Source organism: Thunnus maccoyii, chromosome 4, assembly GCF_910596095.1.
Source record: "Thunnus maccoyii chromosome 4, fThuMac1.1, whole genome shotgun sequence".
Classification (NCBI taxonomy): domain Eukaryota; kingdom Metazoa; phylum Chordata; class Actinopteri; order Scombriformes; family Scombridae; genus Thunnus; species Thunnus maccoyii.
Genome location: NC_056536.1, coordinates 21,054,249 through 21,075,177, shown reverse-complemented (window position 1 = coordinate 21,075,177; position 20,929 = coordinate 21,054,249). Strand labels below are relative to the sequence as shown.

Genomic DNA, 20,929 nt, shown 5'->3' with positions numbered 1-20,929 from the left:
CAAAGACACGTTCAAATGCTCACACACATCCTTAAGATGTCACAGAGCTTGACTGCCTGTATGTGTTCTGTATTCCCTCCATGGCCATGGCACAGCCTGACATGCCAGCCTGTCAAAATGGGGTTGTAAGTGCAGCAAAGTGTCATTTTGCTGGATTAGATTGCACCTCTGCTTTTTTTTTTTGATGGAGATGCTCATTGGATTGACTTACAAAACTATCAGTTAGAAGCCCATCTCCATACAATTTCCATATATATCAAACAAAGCCCAGGAGGTTTACTGGAGATAAACAAAAAAATGGTACATTTTGCTTGCTGTCAACTACAGCTATAATGCCAAGTAATCATGAATTTAAGCTTGATCGATGCATCCTGAACACGTTATCACAGAGCACATTTGTGCAACCCATGGGCTAACTTTATTATGTTTAGGCACTGAAGGGCATGGCTAAAATGTTAGCGCTTTATTGCATTAGGAGCTAATGGCTGGAGGGATCATTATGTGCAGCTCTGTGGGTTGATAACAAGGCATGTGCTCTGTGTCTGTGTGAGGGCGGTGAGCCTCTGAACTCCTCATTTCCAGAATCCCAAGCAGCAGCGTTCCAGGATGAACAGAGCCCCTCTGTTCTAAATTAGACCTGGTAACTCAGAACAGGGAATTAGCAAAGTGCAGACTGCAGCGCCAGGCTGCCAAAATACAGTCGGACCATGAGCCCATCCACTGTCCTGCTCCTCTGTCACTGACTGTGTAACCTTGGCCTCGCTGAATCCAGTAGCAGCAGCTCCTGTTATGAGTCACTGTTTGTGTTCATTTTTATACTGAATTAAGCATGACTTTGTGAAAGCAAATGATTGACACAAAAACAAATGTCCATAAAGGACACGTCTGTAGCAACTAAGCTGAAAAAATATGAGGCTCAGGGCTTATTCTGAATTTTACAGAATCTTATTTTTGTAGTTTTGGTTATAATTCCTATCAGTTATGACACTGTTCTCACCAAAGAAATTGCTGAGATCTGTGAACTTGGCCACAATAATGACTGCTTTCGCATCTTGTTCTATCTGACTTGCTTTTAGCGATGCCACTGAATTCCCAGATCAGATTTTACCATATTCCAAGTCCAACACCACTTATTTTGCTGACATTGTCAGTTTTTGACTTGTGTTCAATTGAACTAAATTCAAACTTTCTTGTGAATTAAACCAGTTTAACAGTCCAGGAGGCAGAAAAAACATTGAGTGAGGTTTTATTTCAACATCAGGGTGGGTGAATCTTATTCAAACAATACTGTAAGTTACATTTCAGACCTGTTCACTTCCAACTTGATGTTCTATTTCATATTATAGACTATTACATGATTTTATACTCTGTTAACTCAGTCAAAAGCTTGTTTAGATCAAAGTTTGCAGACTTCCGTGAGTGTTTCTGTAATTTTTTCTACACTGTGAATGATAGAACTTGTACCTTTATTCCAACACTTAAAATAAGACTATATAACTTTTAAAAGTACACAAAGTATATTTTCATTTAAAAAAAAAAAGATCTCTCAGCAATAAAAATGAGGTACCACACCCACTCTAACTTCTATTTGGTCGGGTACAGCCTGAGTACCGTCATATCTGTGTTCCCATGCAACAAAGTGTAAACATTGGATCTGAAAGAAAGCAAAGGCACCAAAGACACACTCCATTGCAGTGAGTGACAGTAGTGCTTCACTTCATAGTTTGCCAACCACCATAAAACATAAACAGAACAAGAAGAAAGGTGACCAGAACAAACATGTCAGAGCACATGCAACAGTCACCATAAACTAGAGCATTGAGCATTACAAAGTAAGTAAAAAAGATCGGCAGAGGGTCAGCAGGCCAGAAAAGAAATGATACTTAATATATAATATAATATAATATAATATAATATAATATAATATAATATAATATAATATAATATAATATAATATAATATAATATGTAAAATAATACAAAAATATCATATTAACTAAACTAATATCATAACATATATAATATGTGATAACACACACATTTACCACGTACAAATATGTGCACAACTGGTTCCTAGATGTGCAATGTTATAATGGCAGAAATTGTGAAAATATGACTTGTTACCAGAAGATTTATTACCAGAACATCAAATAAACTGGATTTATCCTTTAAGGTAAAGATATCAAGAGTCCAGAAGTGTTTTTTGTCCAATTTCCATGGAGCTTACTTCAAAGATGTCATGGATAAAAGCAACCAGCATACAGCCCTTGACAGCCGCCAGCAACATTTTTTCTCTTGCCATGTTTTCAGGAGCATCCACTCCACAGAGACTGTCAAGATGAAAAGGAAGTTGTACAACCTACTTGTCTAGAGGACTGGACACCTGTTCTGAGACAAACTTGTCCCTCACACCACTGGCAAACAGACGGCTCTGGGCCGGCTTAGACGAAATGAAGAAGAAATGAGGACATGCCTGGTCTCCATGGTGAAAGATGGAAACAGGGTTCCCCTCTGCATACAGTACATACAAGGGGTCGGGGGGATTGAGTGTCTGCTCGATAAACACACACAGGCAGAGAGGATAGGGTGTCCCCTGGGCAGGCACATATAGAAGAGTAAGTGAGAGGGTGTCAACGTGTGTACACGCGCATGGTGACGGCAAGAGGTGAGAGACCATTCACACACATGCTCGCACAAACCTCCCCCCCTCCCCACACACACACACACACACATAGAGACGGCCACATTCACAGGTCTGTATGCACCAAAACAAAGCACACACACACACCCACATACAGCTGCTGGGATGAAAGGAGCCAACAATTCACACACAGAACCTGTCCGGTTGAAACATAAGAGCGGACAGCCTTTGATCTGCTGAGAAGTTTCACAAGAGGAATTTTCTGCAGCTATCTGTCATGAACAAGCTAAAACTACTGCCATGTTTGAGCACACGGGATGACACAATGAGAGCATCATCTCCGGAGACGACGACGATGATGAACAAGACGAAAAAGCACAAACAGTGCAGCAGAGTAAAGAAAACAAGTACTCTATGCTCCTCATCACCGGCGGTCAGTCACTCAGAGTTGTCTCCTCCAAACTTAAATGAGATCCTCAGGGAACAAACATGTGCACGCATCCACACAAGAACAAGCACACATATACATAAACAAACCTGACTGCCATTTGGAGGCTCTGTCTATGAATTTGACTAACTACATACTGCACCTAAGGGGATATGTAGAGGCTCTAAATAGTGGAAGAAGGTGCTAAACTAACACAGCTAACGACTGCATATTAAAATGATTGGAACTCAGTAGAATTATGAGTCTATGCAGTGGCTCCTTGATTAAATGAACTCAATTCCATGTTAATAAAATATTCAAAGAGGGGCTGTATGTTTGGATATGCTTTAACCACATCACAGCCACATGCCAGGATTCATCTGTAATATTGCTTTATGAGCCAAACCGTGGAGCTGAATGAAAACTGTACATGCAAAAAGTCTTGTGCAAATGAAGCATTCTTTAAATCTCCTCTCAGACTTATTACATTGTCAGCTCTATCAGATGTAGCTACAGTAAACTAGGCTCATTTAAGTTCAATATCTATATATCCTATAGTTCTATTATATGGAAGAGCTCACAACTTTAAGACTTAAAGGCACTTGATGTGAGTATGAAAAGGTTCCTTCACCATGGCTGCACTTCCACAATCTCTCCACTGAGATAAGAGAGAGAAAAAAAGGAAAGAGACAGAAGTAGAAAGGCTTTAGCAGTGAAACAGGAGAGGCTTGAAATTAAAGAGCAGTGTTTCATCTCTCAGCGTGTCTGTCTCAGCTCTGTCACATATAATGGGAGGGGTCAGCCCTTGGCACAGAGGGGACTGTCCTCTCCTATCAGCCCCCGGCTTCATCTGGTGTTAAAGCATAACCATGTCAGCCGGCAGTGCGCGCCGCCTGTCAACCGCAAGGCCCCAGAGAGGGTTATCAGACCCCCGGGCTGCCTGCTGCTCCTGGAGCCAGCTCGGCTCTCCTGCGGCAGAGAGGAGGCCAACAGCTGTATTCACTGCAGCCACTGCGCCTAAATGTGGGCCGACGCTGATAAGATTAACCTAAGGCTGTGTGTTTTTGATCTATAATCTGTAGTGTTTTAAAGAGTGAATAAAATGCCACGATTTTCTCCCAGATAGTGTAATCCAATCTGCTGAAAAATTTCTAATTCAAAATTACTGATGTAGGAATTTTAGTGCATCTTCTACAATAAAAATGTGTGGGAAGAGTTTTTTCTGTCTGACTTTACAAATTTGGAGCACTGTCAGTTCAGTTATTAAATGAGCTTCCTACTCCTAACAAAATATTGTAATATCTCCCTCGTCCCCGCCAAACATATTTTTATTCAGAACTAAGAGTCTCTTATCTAGACACAAAAGCAGATTATTTCCCACCATTATAACAACTGTCATTCCACTTTTTGAGCAATGTGCTGACAGCTCAGGAGCTATACAATTTGTGTGAATTATTGACGACAGAAATGATTGCATTTGCGAAGTCTGTCATATCTCAAAGTGGCGTGAATCAATACTTCCAAGGCTTTTTCTTGTCACGGCAACTTACAATCATGTCAATCTGTCTATGCAGCTTAGACACAGATCAGCCTTTGTGGCAGAATCTGCATAATTACGAATGAATCCAATAGCTAATGAAGAGCAGAGTAATTGACACACCATTATGGCAGTTTATTTTTTGTGACTGTCAGGCTGGCACAGTATTTAGTTTGTTCTGGCTCAATGGTTATTAATACGTGTATATCCTTGAAGGAGCATGGCCACTCTGAGGGAAACATACATTGATCAAGTGTTGACGCAGTTGTTCCCACAAAGGATCCCATCTCCTCATTAGGTAAACCCGAGTTTCTTCCTTCTTCTCATTACTGCCAGCAGGGATAAAACAACACAAACGTACAGATAATGAACCTTACAGGGCCGTGTTTCTAGGCTGTCAATTGTTATCTCCCAAGTGGCTGCTGGTTCCAGACACATGGTGACACCATCTGAGCCTGTATTTACGCTGGCTTTGGTTAGCATGGGGAACAGTGTGGCCCAGGCCGATATACTGTACTCTCGTCATTTAGCTCTTCTTATCTCATCTGCAAACTAATCTGCAAATACAGAAGCTGTTTCATATTGTAGATCTCTTAAATTCAGGAAAATCTTTAACTGGGTTTTGGATGTCATGTGCTGCAGTGCTGTTTTCATTCGATTATGCAGTTTGACTTCTCCAGAGTGTTTATCCCTCTGGATTCAACACTGGAATTTTCTGGTCATTTGCCTTGCCTTGACTTACAATGGCACGCTTCTTTTTATTAGAGAGCTTCTATTAGAACCATATATCATTCTGAATGGTTTTTTGGCATGGTGGAGAATATACTTTGGCAGGGTATTAACTCCAGCTTTTATCCCATCCCTCTTACTGGATGAAGGTCACTCTCTGTATCTGCAAAATGACTTTCCTTTCTTCTCTTTCATCCCTGCTTTCCTCCCATCCTCCACACCAGGGCATGAGTCAGAGAATCTGACACCTCGGAGAGGAGAGGAGAGGAGAGGAAAGGAGAGGAGAGGAGAGGGAGGAGAACAGCAGACAGAGAAGGGAGACAAATTGAGAGAGAAAGAAGGAACGATGGGGACAGTTGAGAGGAAGAGAGAAGAATTGATCGATATCTCAGAGAAACAAGTAACCCGAGACGATGTGGACTGGCCCTGCTTCCTTGAGGTACAAGACAGTGTATAAAAAAGGCAGTTAAATTCGTCAGTGCACAGATGGCGCAGGAGTCCTCGCTCCAATTTAATCATAAATCTCAACTGTATAGTATCCTTGATAGTGCCGCGCAGTATGGCTGCAACATCATACTGCTTACGACATCACTACGCCTAAGTTAGCTGAGTTGATGGTGTGTCGTTTGGTATACAGCAGTGCCATGCACGTTGATATTACATAAGCCCCACAACAAACTGAGCACAAACCCAAAAATAGTGCAGTCCCTGTTAAATATTTCAGGCACTCGGCAGCTGAAGGGGGGATAAAAAGCTTCTCTCCTTCTTGGTCGCAACACAAAAAGACACATACACACTGATGCAGATGGCCAATTGAAAGAAAACCTCCATTTAGTGTACTGTAGAGAAAAGCGGATTACTGTCATGAAGACAGTCTTTTAGCTTATTCACTTGATATACAGTACTTACTCGCTAGAGTTGCGCACTTAGCATACACCTATACTTATTTCTTGAGTCACTTTCTGTGAAGTATAGACAGCATGAAAGCCGCTCTTTGAGGGTAACTTCTGAACTAAATAAATCATGCTCATGAGACTCTTTGCGAGACACAACAGGAGAGTCATGAGGCCTGCTGGGTCAATCGCTGGGGCTCTACACAGTGCTATCTTTTCATAGCAGGGACAGCCTGCGGCTCTGTCAGCCACCGGGTCAGTCTTAAGAACAGCAACGCGGGTCACATTCTGTTTCAGAAAGAAAGGCTCTCTTCATAGCAGAACAAGAAGGTCCATGACAAAGGAATCCACACTGTTTATTTACATGCAGGCTGGAAGATCACAAATCAATAGGTTTTCATGTGACTGGATTCCATGCCTTTTTTTAGTACAAGATAACCCATTTCATGGTAAACCATAGAGATAATGAATGCATGGCAAAAATCTATTTCAGTCAACAAAGCTGGAAAATGTAGTGAGTTGAGCCTCAATAGTGTAGTTATTAGATAGCGACAAGCACAGGTTAATTACTCAAATGCAGGTTAATTGCTGCGGGGGATTTATTTCAAATATTGGAGAGGAAATTAATTTGTATCACAACAACGCTCCTGTGACTACAACACTTAAATTAATGCCTGAGTGAAGATGATGATACTGATTTGCATCATAAAACGCAGATTCCAAAAGCATTACGAGTTATTACAGGTTTTAAGTCTTCATAGAGAAACAATTTAGGACTAATTTGATATTAACTTAAGGAATCAAGAGAGTAAAAAAAAGACAAACAATCTGCATACAATTCAAGATGCTTTATCAACGGAAGCAATTCTCCTCCCCTGTGTTGTTAAATGGCTAAATTATGCAGGAAAGCTCCTCTTGTATCCCCCTCGTCAGTAAAAGGTGATTGAATAACCACCATCTCTCTCTGCAGGACTGTTATAGAGTAAAGCTGCTGCCCTCGGCTACATTTATTTGATGACTACAAACTAAAACTAAGCAAGGTGCTTGTCCAACCCCGCCCTCAGTGTGGCAAGAACAGCATCTTAGTAGATGAGAGGGATTATTGGCAGTTCCCAGACATTGGAGCAGCACGTGTCGGGTCTGGCTTCTGTTATTTATGAAGCCTCTCGGCCCCAGCCCTCACTCTGCAGCAGAGATGCAGGTGGGGTTTCATTATTGAAGATGCTCTTCCACTTCTTATTAGATCTCCAACTCTCAGAGTGCATTAAGGAATTGCATTTGGACAGAGAGTCAGCATTACATGATGGTCTGTCTTTGTTTCCCCAGAGCGAGCCTCTCACATCAGCCAAATTGTATGTGCTGTTCCTTTTGTCAGGAATAAATAGTGTGTACTTGCACCCAAGCAGTCTCCCCCTTTCACCACATACACAGAAGAAATTTCTATTCCTTATTGATCCCCGTTATGTGCGTGGGAAGATAAATCTGAATCATGATCTCCTACTTCTTTGGTTAAAAAAAAAAATGCTACAAAAACAAAAAGAGTCATACAGCGCATTACATCCAAATGAATTCTCCCACAAAATGCTTACAGTCCCACCCCAAGTGATGTGCAATCTTTCAATTGTGTCTTTTTTCTCTCTCCACTTTTGTTTGAGCAGATACACAGTGAAGGGGCACATGCAAGATTCATGAGCATCTCCAGGCAGCAAAGACCATGATTTCCTGAATCAATCAGCTCCACTTCCAGATGCTGCTTTATTGATTCTATTTTACAGAAGAATCTAAAGATGATCAGGGCATCTTGTGCTAAAAGTGCCAAATTTACGCCAAAACATGCAAAAATGTGCGTGTAAATGAAATGGTAACTGAACACATGACATATTTTTATTCCAGCTATTTGTACTGAATCCCATTGTAATTAATTACACTATTTAATTAAGATGTTGACAAGCCTATTTGTGCCCGCTATGCTAATTGAAAATATCCATTATAATGACAGTGTAATATTGTATAGTAATATAGTATTTACTGGCTGTGAATTGTGTGTAGCAAACAAACTAGACTAGAAACATCTGGAAACTGTGTGACCTGGCGGAAACACAAACAAAACATCCTGTTTAAGATGTCTAGTGTGGTAAAGTACTACAACTAAACTGAGCCTACAATTTGCCAAATGAGACCAGAGGTCCTTATGTATAATATAATTTAAAAAAAACTAGGAGAACATGTGCAACCAAACTTCATCTGCAGTGAGTTTTGGTTTTCATTTGGCTTATCAAGACAGTTTTCCTATCCTGTGTAAGACTAATGCAATTAAGCATCTTGGTGAATAATGGTGCTGTCACACACACTCGCTGCCTCAGCACCAAGCAGGCGCCCACAGTACCGGACTTGTTGAGAATGATCTTTGTGTTCAGAACTGGCCTGGCCAACGAGCTCCACTTTCATTATCATAAAACCGTCCACACACAAGAGAGCAATTGTGTCCTCAGTCTTACTGTGCCCCCTGCTCATCTGGCGACTTTCTACCATATGCTGGATTTAACAACCCAGTCAATTTATGGCTTCATTAATTTAGCTCCATGCGTGGATCTGGCAAATGATTTCATCTTGTACTCATATGAGCGCGTCCAAGTGAAAACACAGGAGAGTGTAGTAATTTATGATTGAAATCAGTTAAAAGGCATTATTCTGGCTTCAGTACGTTGGTTGCTCATTAAAGAGTTTTTGGGCTATTTATATGAACATGCGGCTATTTGTTTGATGTAATTCGACACATAATACCTTAAATATGACAGTAAATAGTGATCGAGAATGTCATCTATTATAAGAGCTGTTTCAAGTTGGAGAATTGGGAACATGCTGTCCAAAAATGTGCCTTCCTCAAATAATCTTTAGTCACTTACGTGTTCTCATGTAAAAGGTCGCAGGCTGCAGTTCCCTCTAAAGTATCCCCATGGATTTGTGTTGCTCGGGATTTGTATCCACATAGAGTCCAATGACACGGACGTGTAGTGCGGACTGTCCTCCCGGTGTGTCAGCAGACTGGAGTGCAGGGCGCCTGTGCGCTGAGGAGGGGAGACACACACACTGAGAGAGATGCAGGCGGCGACCACCCCGTTCACCCTGATCACCATTAACCGAGGCAGCCCGTGGGAGAGAGCCGAGTGCTCTCTGGGTAAAAAATCCTTTGACTCAGCTGAGCAGCTGCCTTCAAGGCTCCAGTATGTATCCCCCGCCTCGGCCGGTGCGTGCTGTGATCCTCCTGTCCCCACAGGACCTCTACTGGGAGCGCAGCGCGCTTCTCCCTGTGCGTCGCGTCGCAAATTGACACAGATTGAGCCTTTACGCACGTTAAAATCATGGCACGACCGGGGGAACGACATTCTCTGAATTAGCCAGATTGTTCAAAGGATTTGCGGCATTTCCATGTCTCAAGTATACGTGAATGTTTTCGTGAAATTCAGAGAAGTTTCAAAGTAATTTATGTTCCCCAAAAAAACCCATAAACTCCATGCTGGACAAGTCAAACAGCTCACATCTTTGAGAAACTGTCACGGGATTTACAGTCAGACTATAGGCCTATAATTCAGAAACACATGAATGGGCTGTTGATATAATAAAAACCTAAATTTTAAATTAATTTAAAATGTCTTAAATTCATATTATAATGGACTGGCCTGATCACAGTTGGAGGTGCAAATGTGAAGCTCTTCGTGTATTCTTTTGAAGTTTTGGGTGAGTTTCAGTAACACGGCGCCATCTAGTGTTTTTATCTGGATGTTGCATCTGTTTTATCATAAATCTAAAAAGAGGCTGGGCATATTCAAGCAGTAAAACTATTCATCCTTCATTCTTCCATTTTCTATAGGCTACCTGCTTATCCTGCGCAAGGACTCGGGATATATAATATACTATTATTGTAAATTTTACTGATATATCTAAAAGTCCAGGTATCTTTAACCAGTGGCTGGCATTTTTTCCCTTTGCTACATGTAAAATAAACAACATTAAACAAACAGAATGACGTGAATTAATATTTCACACCAAACAAAATGCACCTACAGTATAATTGATGTTCACTTGACGAAAGGACTCATTCATTTGAAGACAATGAAGCGAGACGTCTACTGTAAAGAGCTCCCACTGCTCCTTTGTCAAAGAGGGAACAATTTGAGCATGACATCTCCATCTATCTCACAGATTGTCTCAGTTGTTTCTCAGGTGCCTCTCATTCATGGCAGAAGAATGAGAAGAGGATGAATGTGAACTCATATTTATGTTTCTTAACAAAAAGACTTATTCATCAGCTTTGCATTGTAACTACTGTCACTGTGAGCAGTTGCATTTTGTTGCTTTGTGTGTCTGATGGTGACATTTTATATTGGCTGGGACTCTAAACAGATCAGTGAGGCTACATAAAGTCAATAAAACCAGTAGTGGGCAATGAAGTAGATATTTTCAGTAGATACATTCACACTGTTTGTCGAGGTTATTTCCCAAATGTATGCTTCTAGGCTTCAGTACATTTTAAACACTTGCAGGGTCACTAAGGAAATGCAATTACCAGGCATGATTACTTGAACGCACAGCCAATAGAGTTCCACTGAGTGAATAAACCCACATTAGACCTTAACCTTTAGGTATGAAACATTATGTCTTCAATCTTTTGACAGGTAATCATAACTTAGAAGCAAGCAATAGAAGGTTGTTTGATCTGTCAACCATGCATAGGCAACTTTATATGAATTTCTACATAATGGTACCCTATGAGTCAAGCACTTAACCGTATAATAGCCTCACTGAACAACTTGCTGTGGTCCATCTGGTCCAGTGACAGAGTGAGATGTTGTTTCTTAAACAGTAGGAGGTGCTGTGTGATTTCAAATCCCTCTTGCAGAGACAGGGCACCTTGTTGAACAAAAAATGCAATCACCACTAGGGGTGTGTGGGTCAGACTGTTGCCAGCCATCAGTCATGGTGATGTGGCTTTAAAAAAAAAGCTGAGGTGCACTGTTGGATATTACACAGCCATCAACTGGGAGAAGGAATTGTGATTGCATCGATATACTTGCCACATACAATGCAGGGATTTAATAAACAAAGTCAGATCTGCACTACATCACTGCAGGACTAAATGACAGATTGTCTCCCTGCAATGTGTATGTGTGTGTGTGTGTGTTTGTGTGTGTGTGTGTGTGTGTGTGTGTAGACTCTGCCAGAGAGAGTAAAAAGAGAGAAAATTAGAATATAATTTTAGTTTAATTTTACGGTTTGGATTCACTTTTTCGGTGACTGAATCACACACTGGTGATAAACATCCTGATTCAGATGTTTTCTAATTGAGGTTGGTTAAGTCTGAGTTGCTTGCATTTGTTTTCACTGTAACATCCTCATTTCTAAAATCAAACAGAGCTGGAAATTAGATTGTGATGTCAAATTCACAAAAGCATTGCTTGCGCTAAAATCAGACCCCCATTAGCTGTGTCAAACACAATGCATACCATCCCTGCTTGTCTGGGAGCATTCAAGCTTAGCAAATACCTCTCATACTAAATGGCACTGAAACAACGAGAGATGACACCAGGGTAACAACTACAATTACTCAGCCGTGGAATGTCTCTCTTCTTCTCTCCAATACGCTCATGCACAAACAAACATGGCTTAACTAACATTCTCTGCATTGAATTTCATGGCAACTCTTAGCTTTCTCCTGACAAATGGTGATTGAAGACATACGGGGGAAGGGCGGAACATATTCCGTTTTTGTCTTCACATACCAGAGCCCACAGTAGGTTCGCCTTTCATTAAAGTTTCTTCTGCAGTAGCTTGATCCTCTTGAAAGCTGCAGTCATCTTTGATTCACTCTTAAGAAGGGAGCAATGGTTTGACATCTCTTCTTGATGTTTACTTATCAAACATGAAAGAGATTTCTTCTACGGACTTGAAAATAACTCCCTTTATAATTTACACGATAAGACCAAAAAAGCTACAGGTGTGTCAATGTCCGCTGTACCTGTTTAAAGAATTAAAAAGATCCACAAATAAAATGCATGCACAAACACACACGACGAACACCTATACAGTGTTTACCACTGTGACAAACATTTGCATTTAGATGCAGAATGGTGATGCATATTAGAAAGCACATTTCCATATATCTTCCTTTGAAGACGTATGGCTTTCCTTTGAAGCAAGTGTATTAATTTGAACAATGGAGGCGAAGGAGACATTGGACTGGACTGGAGTTGGAATACTAATAGGAGATTTAGTATTGAATAGCTTACCGAACACGGATTATGTTTGCCAAGCTCTAAGTGTTTTTCTGTTTTGTATGTACTTAAAGGGAGAAAAAAAATCTGAGGACAACAAGGTACTGTGTGATTCCATATTTCCATTTATTTTGTATAAATGTCATCAAGTATGAGATGATTTTCATCCGCAGCTTCTATTTTATTTAATCAACCTTCCATTATGCAGCTCATGCAAATAGAGTAAAAAAACTAAATTAAAATACAACAATAACACAGATAAGATGAAGAGAAAGTAATAAAATATACTGCAGTAGAACAAAAGTGTATGAGAGACAAAGAAGAAGCAAGAAAGTGGAGATCAAATGAAATAAGAAAAGTTAAATGACAGTTCTACAAAATACAAGGTTAAAGCAGATCCGTCTTAAAGAAGCTTTTAAAAAAAGTCCACTGATGAGCTTCCCTCAGATCCAAAGGAGGCTGTTTCAGGTGATTAAAGACACTTTTAGTTGTATTTTTGATATATGAATCAAAGCTAAAAATCACTATTTAAGAAAACTATCTGATATTCATAATAGTATTGAAAGTTTTCTAGCTGTCATGACTTAATTTGTGTAGTTGGCCCAGTTACTTTAGATCACTTATCAAGACTTCAGTTGTTGTACATTGATCTTTTGACTAATGTAGTATTGAACTCATACTGTATTTTGGAGGCAGTTTGACAGGAGTGATCTCAACTATTTGCTTCACATCAAAAATATGTTTACTTCCTCACTACATTTCTCCATGTTGTTTGGTCCACAGAGCACTGATATCCAAAAACAGTCAAGTAATTTAATGGAATGTAACATGGAGAAAAATATGAGAAGATTAGAGCAGTGATGGCCTAGTGGTTACAGAGGCAGTGAGGTCAAAGGTCAAATCCCAGCAAATGGTCAGTAAAATGTGGGATGGAGAGTGAATCACAAATACCTTCACTTCTCAGCTATCATCAATATGTGCTTGAATTAAGCTTTCTGGTTCAAGACTGTATGGGCACAACTTAAAGGTATGTCTATAACTCTGCACTTTGAAACCGCATTATTATTTACTACAGTGATTAATGATTAATTTTATAGCACCAACAACCAGAGACATGTGACCAGACGAATCCAATACACATTTCTCGACAACAAATACCACATTTTACTATTATAAATGTATTTTTAGTGCTTTATGGCTCTGCACCGTAAAAACAATAAAACAATTCTACACTAGTTACATACAAAAACATTGGTGTGAGTGTAATGGCAAGACATCCTCTGTCCTCAGATTTAAAACAGGAATCTGAACTGAACATCACATATGATACCACTTCATTTAAACTTTGAGACAGGACTTTAAAAGCACTGTTTTAGAGCCTTGTGGATGCAAGATGTCCTGTGACACCCTCCTCAATTTAAGATGCAGATCATTACTGCAGTTCTTTCATTTAATAATAATGAGTCTCCTCATTGCACCCAGATAAATGTAGCTTTGTTTAAAACCATGTTTCAGTTTTAATTGAACTGCTTAAAAAAACTGAGACTTCATGCCGGGTCTTCGTCTCCATTTTTACGATCATGTAGCAAAGCAGAGTGTGTAACTGGTGTAATGTCAAGACCACAGCCAAAGCCCTGGGTCATATAAGCCTTAATTCAGTGTCTGTTTTTTTAAAAAAAAAAAGCGAAGATGAGATCATGGCAGATGTGAGAGGAAATGTTCCTCCAGGCTATGTCTAGAACAGGCCACAGGATACTGTGTCATCCACAGGTGCACAAATATGCAATGTAGGCAACATTATGACTGTATGGTCTCTAGTGTTGTGGTGGGAAACAGCCTTTAGGCAGGAACTTGATAAGATAAGTATGGTGGAAAGTGTGGGAAGTTCTGGTATTCATTTCAAAGGGGTGCAAAGGAGGGAACGGAAACTAAAAACTTCTGAAATAGACATGGAAATGCAAAGAGAAACTATTCTCTTTAATTCCGCATTATTATAGCAATAGTCACTCAGAATGTTTGAATACTGTTGACAAAATATGGAGCAGATTTTGCGTTGAATCTTCACTCAAACTTTAAAGGATAAGGCTGGCAATTTTCTATATTTTTCTGTGCAGAGCCAAAAATTAACAATGTAGTACAAACTCAAGGAGGTTATGATATGTAGCACAACAAGTAGTTAATCATTATTAGTCTTTAGAATCGTTTCTAAGTAAACTAATGTGACTGTAATCTTCTGGGTGAACGAGTGCAGCGGTGTGAATCATTGATGTGTTTCTAAAGGCGGTCTATGGCACAGAGGAATAAGATATATCAGCCTTTAGATACACACACAGTCCTTCTGAGTAGGATTGATTCCTTGTTGGTTTGGCTCTACACATGAGATTTGCTGACAATAAGAAAAATTTAGAAAATTGCCAGACATATCCTTTAACATAACTTAATGATAAAGTCCTTTACCAGAAACCTGTCAAAGCTCTTGACTGTAACTTCAGAGACAGGGCTACCTGCTGAGTCTCATGTATCAGGTATGAAGAGCATCTTCAAACAGCTTTTGATCTTGAAAGTGTACAGAGGTGGAGAAACAGATAATATCTGTGCTGGAGCACAATACTGCACTAGTACACAATACCACAATAGTGTGGCAACATCAACTATTCTCAAGTTTTGTTGTAATTTTGCTAAGTACTGAGACTTAGTAGATCACATGTTGCAGTAATAGTGAAAGGCATATGCTATATGATAAGATCCACAGCCAAACAAAGACTAATGAGCTTCTCTCAAACTTGAGAACAAGGAACAAACACTTTGGCCCATGTCAGGTCTTTATCCCTGAAAATGAAGGTCTGACATGAAGAATAAAGGCCGAAGCTTTCATACCTCAGCAGTCAACAAAAGGACATTCTGTAAGAGAGCTGGTTAGCTGCCAATTTGTGCCCGTGTCTGGTAGCCTGTTTCTGTGCCCTGGGCTTTAATTATTGAAACCATTGTTTATTCGTCTGTTTTAACCCTTTGTTGTCCCATGCTGTATTTTGCTGTGCAGTGTGCACTCATTCAGTTGCATTCATTCATCCTGGAAGTGAAATAGCTTAGCCACAATATTCTGTTGTTGGCAGCTGGACAGCTGAACCAGGGATTAGGGCTGGGTATTGAACCGCAAATTCCTTTTGCACAACTGTTGTTTACTTATTGTTTGATCAGGTAGTCCCTGAGAACTGGAGAACTTTAGTTTCTTTTGTTCAGTAAAATGTGGTTTTGTGGAAAAACATGCTCATATTTCTTTAAGTAAGGTGTTAGTAAGTATTGTTATACTGTACTATTGGTACTGAAACTCTTGTATCAATGAAATAGTATCAAAAAATTTCAAACAATATACAGCCCTGGTGGGGATTTAAGTATCTTTCTCAAAAGAAAACTGTTGATATTGCAGGGAAAACTGGTTGCATCAATGATTTTCCAGCAAGTCAGAGCTTTCAAAAGCCTTTGAAGTATGCCTCCATCCATATTGTAAATACTCTGTAAATAACTCTGGGTGGAGATTTAATACTACAGAAATGTTTGTTTTGGTCACCAATTAACTTTACAAATACAAAATGTATTTACACCAGCATTATTGTACTGCTTGGAACTATTATTTTTATTTTTTGCCTAACATATTGCAGAATAAAACATGAATACCACTGACAGCTGTAGGCTAATTTACAGACGAATTAACACAATACATTCAGATAAATATTTCAACCAATACAATGTGCTTTACATTGTAAAAGAGTACGTCTGAGCCTGAGGGGATAAAGGAAAAAGATCCTCAAGGTTTTGTTTGTCTGCACATGCCTATACACATTCCAGGAATGTGGAGAATGGCGCACAAGCGACAAGAGAGGCCTTGTATTTGTAGGTCTATCTCCTGCCCACCCTGTAGATTAGCCTCTTATCTGTTAAATGAGACAGTGCCGACGGATTTGGATAACAGGACTTTGGCATCAGCACCACACTCCCTGCACTGAGAGCTCTGCTGTATCACAGAGAGTCCCTGTGCGAGAGCTAAGCAGCACAGACAGCCTTGGACCAAGCAGTGGGTGGATATGGGGAGCCACATAATAGGCAGCTTCAGATGCTGCCATTCCTTCTCCTTGAACGCTGTTGATGTTTGTTTCTTTTTCTCCTGGATGGCTCTTATCATAGATATGACTGCAACGTGGGATTATTAGTGATACACCCCAGAGTCTAGATTCAATTCACACATTCCCACACGTCACCTGCATGCATGTGTGGCTGTGATTCCTGTAGCCGTTGACTCATTTCATCCCAGTCCTCACTGTTACCATGTGACTAGCCAAGCAATAAGGCAGACTTGAAATGCATCCTCAAGCTCTGAGTCATGATTTGATCTGGCTTGTAGTCTCCCTCACCCCAGGCCGGAATTGATAGGTAGTGTTAAGTGCACACCTGGGACCTGACGTTGGGTCCTCTCTGTGCTTTCTCCCTCATTTCCATCCTCCCCAAGCCCAGGGCCTCAGCCAGATATTAAGCAGGAGTGCAGCTCCACACACTTGCCAGCCCACACAGACTTACTGAGACAGAGCTGCCTGCCACGTTAGGCGTGAGTGCCAGTCACCGTCAGGTCCAATGGACAAAACTGGGCCACATTCCTGAGACCTTACATGTTCTTGCTAGTTAATAAATCTCTTAGCCTGCCGAGGATGGAAAACACAGCAAGGTGATGATTATCTGGACCATAGAGGTAACAGGAGAGGACATGGAGTCAGGTTACACTGAACAGGCTTGTCACTCTGTAGAGGGATTGGACTCTCAAAGATACTGTATGTAGGCCACATACTTTAGATAAGTCTCATATCCAAGGTTGAGGGACTGTATGAATTAAAAAAAGAGGATATTTAGTTCACATGCTACTTCACAGTCCTATCATTTTAATGCTGACAATCATTGATTCCTTCTGTCATAATTTCACTAAACAAAAATGGTTCTAAGCTCATAGCTGTTAGATTGATAACTTTAGATACAAAACTGGTCCACTGCTAATACTCACAAAATAAGGAGCTAATGAGAACTTGTTGGTGAATATATATCATAGTTATAATGTGCAAAGGGTTTCAAAATTAAGACTGCATAATCATGTTACTGCACTGCTGGATTGGGTTAAAGGTATTTCAGGTAACTGCTAAAGAGTTGCAGAACACATTTAGGGGCTAATGAGGGACTATTCAGTCATTGGGTTTTGATTTGATTACTGCTCTTCATTGGGGTCATCCTGTGGCCATTGCATTTGCTGATTTCTAAATTTGCTGATGTCCTCTTGATGTGTTTCAGAGTCATTAGGCCTGTTTGTCTCTGATAACAAAACTATTACCCGAGTCACAGAGGCCATTAGGGGCTTTTCCTCAGACTTCCATTTAGCATGAGGTCTCCTCATGAGCCATTTGTTTACCCTGTAATGGAGGAGCCTAGTCGAACATACAGAACTGCTAATGACCATTCCCCTGTAATTGCCATCTGGGTCTCTGATGGTGGATTAATTATGCAGTGTAATTTGCGAATTATCTGCTAACTTGCCTCAGCAAGACTTGGATGTGTTTAATTTATGCTGAAATACATGTAACTATGGCAAGATGAAACAACAAATCCCAATTTGCGATTCAGTTTTCCATAAAGAGGATGCTTTCACAGGGTGAGGGTTTTCTAACAATCTATCTCAGTGTAAAGATGCACAAGTGATGATGGTACCTCTTGGAAAACCTTATTTGTGCTGAGCAGTGAGAAGAGATAACTGGGGGCAGGCACAAACAGGAACAGTGCTCTAGTCTAGGCAATGTGCTGAAAGGAAATCCTCCTTCTTCCTGTTCTATTGTCAGCTCAACACAATAAGTGATGGAGTAAGCAGGCAGACACCCACTCCAGACCAAAAACAAAACTTCTAACAGGTAAATGATTTGTTCCTGAAACATTCTTTAAAGCATTTCACTCCTGATCTTGATGAAATGACCCTGCAAACTACTGTAGCCCTGTACCTTTTCGTGTAAGAACCAAAAAACTATTATGGTGCAGATATTCTAAATCATTATGGTGACAAAAAAGAAAAACTGTGAGTGAGAAAGAGAGATCTGTGAACACAACATATAAAAAGTACAAAGGGTCTTTCCGTTTGTTATTAAGTAAAGCCGAGAAGGGCTGTCTAAAGTAATCTACCATTGTGAGAGAGGGGAGATTGGCTCCATTGAGGGTCTCGCTACTCAGCCAAGCCTCTCAGCGGTCCAACAGTCCACTCAGAATAACCCTTCTAATAAGTCACTTGGAAGAAAATGTGGGGAGTCAGCTGATTCCTAATCCGCTCTCTTTCTCGCTCTGTGCTCACACATCAAGAGTCAGATTGATATGTGCAATCACATGAAAGCTCCTGCGCGGTACGGCTATCATGGTCTAGTAGACATGCAGGTGTTTTTGTGTATGTGTGTTTTGGCAAAATGAGAGCTGGGTGATACGTTTGCAAAGGAAATCCCTCCGCCATAATATACCTCGAGTGTAAACAATTGGATGAGAGGACAGCAACTGCTAAAAAACGCATGTAATCTTCTCTGTTGACACTGATGCAATTTACATATTATGCCTGTGTTGGCGTTGTATTCATGAGATTTAGAGACAATTAAGATATAACATGATTACAAAAAGATTATCAGTACTCTGGATGTGAAAAATATTAAGTCATGGGGCACATATGAAACAAATTCCGAAGTAATTTCATCACCTGTGCATGTTCACTTTGAAAAGCGTGTTAATTTAGATTTTCGATATCCAAACTATTCTCTTAAGTCTACATGCAGATACTACATGTGTGCTCATACTGTCGCCTTGCAGGGGTGAACAAAGAGTCAAGGGGATTCAGATGATTGACATGTCTGTGAACTATTACAGACAGGCTCTGTTTCTCTATCTTAAAACCCTAATCATGTTCGCCAAGGGTTTTATTAGTATATGGAGGCGCTTTCTTTGCTGCCATGAACATCAAGTCATTTTTTGCTCCGAGATATTCACACAGTTTATAGTTTATGATAATCTATGATGATGGCATCACAAAAATGGTACCACACATTTCATACACATATTTTCTTTGAAATAAAAGACATCTAATCATTTTCTGGCAAAGCGAATGATAAGAATGGCCATTTCCACTGTGTTTTATTTGGCAACATAATCACATCTGCGACTGTGGCTTCATTTTGAATTTTTTAGTGCGCCGTTTGCTTCTTCTTCAACGCTGGCTGTCAGTCTGAGAGTTGTTACTCTTTCTTTAAACTTTTCCCTCCTCTTTCAAGTATTGTTCCCAATAGAGCTTGTGCCCTATTTAAACCCATAATAATGCAGGATAATATAACCTCTCACTCATGAGCTCATAGAGATCTCAACAAAGAAACATCACCTTCTTTGTGCGCATTTGTTCCACCTTAAAAGGGGAAAGTAAGAAGTCGTCAAAGTGAGGAAAAGTAATCTCAAGGAATCTTCCTCAGTACAGAATGCCGGAGAGCAGGAAGTGGTTTGAAGGGTTGCTCCACAAATCTGGCAACTTCACTCAACATAAAGAGAATGCTTTCACAGGGTAAGGGTTTCATAACAGTGAGTTTCAAAAGAGATACCAATCAGTAAAGTTTCATAAAAGATATCAAACAGTATTTTATTGCAATGGTTGCTAAAGTAACAGACAGTAACAGTATTAAATTACATTTAATTTGTGGGGGGGTTTTGCAGAGGAGCTAATATGTGGTTTAATTTTGGAACAGGGATTGAACATTAACTAAATACTGTATATCTTAACTATTAACATTTCACCTGACAACATAGCACTTCATCCTTGAATGTTTGAACCACTGAACCCTTAAACAACCACATGCTTGCATCTTGTGACTGATATGTCTTCACTCAGCAGTCAAGTGTTTCTCTGAGACTGAATGCATTGATGCAAATGCACATTGTTGCAAACTGTGTCCAACATGGCTGTATGATAACCTTTTCTGCTAAGCTGCCCTACACACTTTGTCAATGAATTTCCCACAGTTTCCCTCCTCCAGCTGATGTTTGTTTTCTCTGATTTTGTTTGATTTTCACCCATGACAGTCTGTATATCGATGCCAAAATCAATATGGCTTCTGTACTGACAAAGACTTTAGAAATCAGGGTTTTTTGGGGGGAGGGATGCAGAAATGTTTTGAAGATAAGATTGTGCAAACACTGTCGTCATTTTTCACCTTTTCTTTTTGCACAAACAAAAAAAAAGTCACTTGTTAATCATTACAACACCCCTCTTTGAACAAACACAACCTTTAGACCCTAAATGGCCCTCTACTGATAAGAATCTTTGACTGAGGAAAATGTGAGCAGCAGTTAACCTGTTAGCTTTGCAGCCAGTGGTGGAAAGTATGAG

The 20,929-nt window shown here is 40.1% G+C and overlaps 1 protein-coding gene across 1 annotated transcript in view; it reads right to left on the bottom strand.

Moving 5' to 3' along the window:
• The window catches only part of LOC121896516 (poly(rC)-binding protein 4-like), a 39,403-nt gene extending 29,401 nt beyond the window's left edge, over positions 1–10,002 (bottom strand). Inside the window, exon 1 of the mRNA XM_042410458.1 lies at positions 9,133–10,002. The gene's annotated coding sequence lies outside the window, so the exon portion shown is untranslated. The remainder of the gene's footprint in view (positions 1–9,132) is intronic.
• Positions 10,003–20,929: the final 10,927 nt, after the last annotated feature.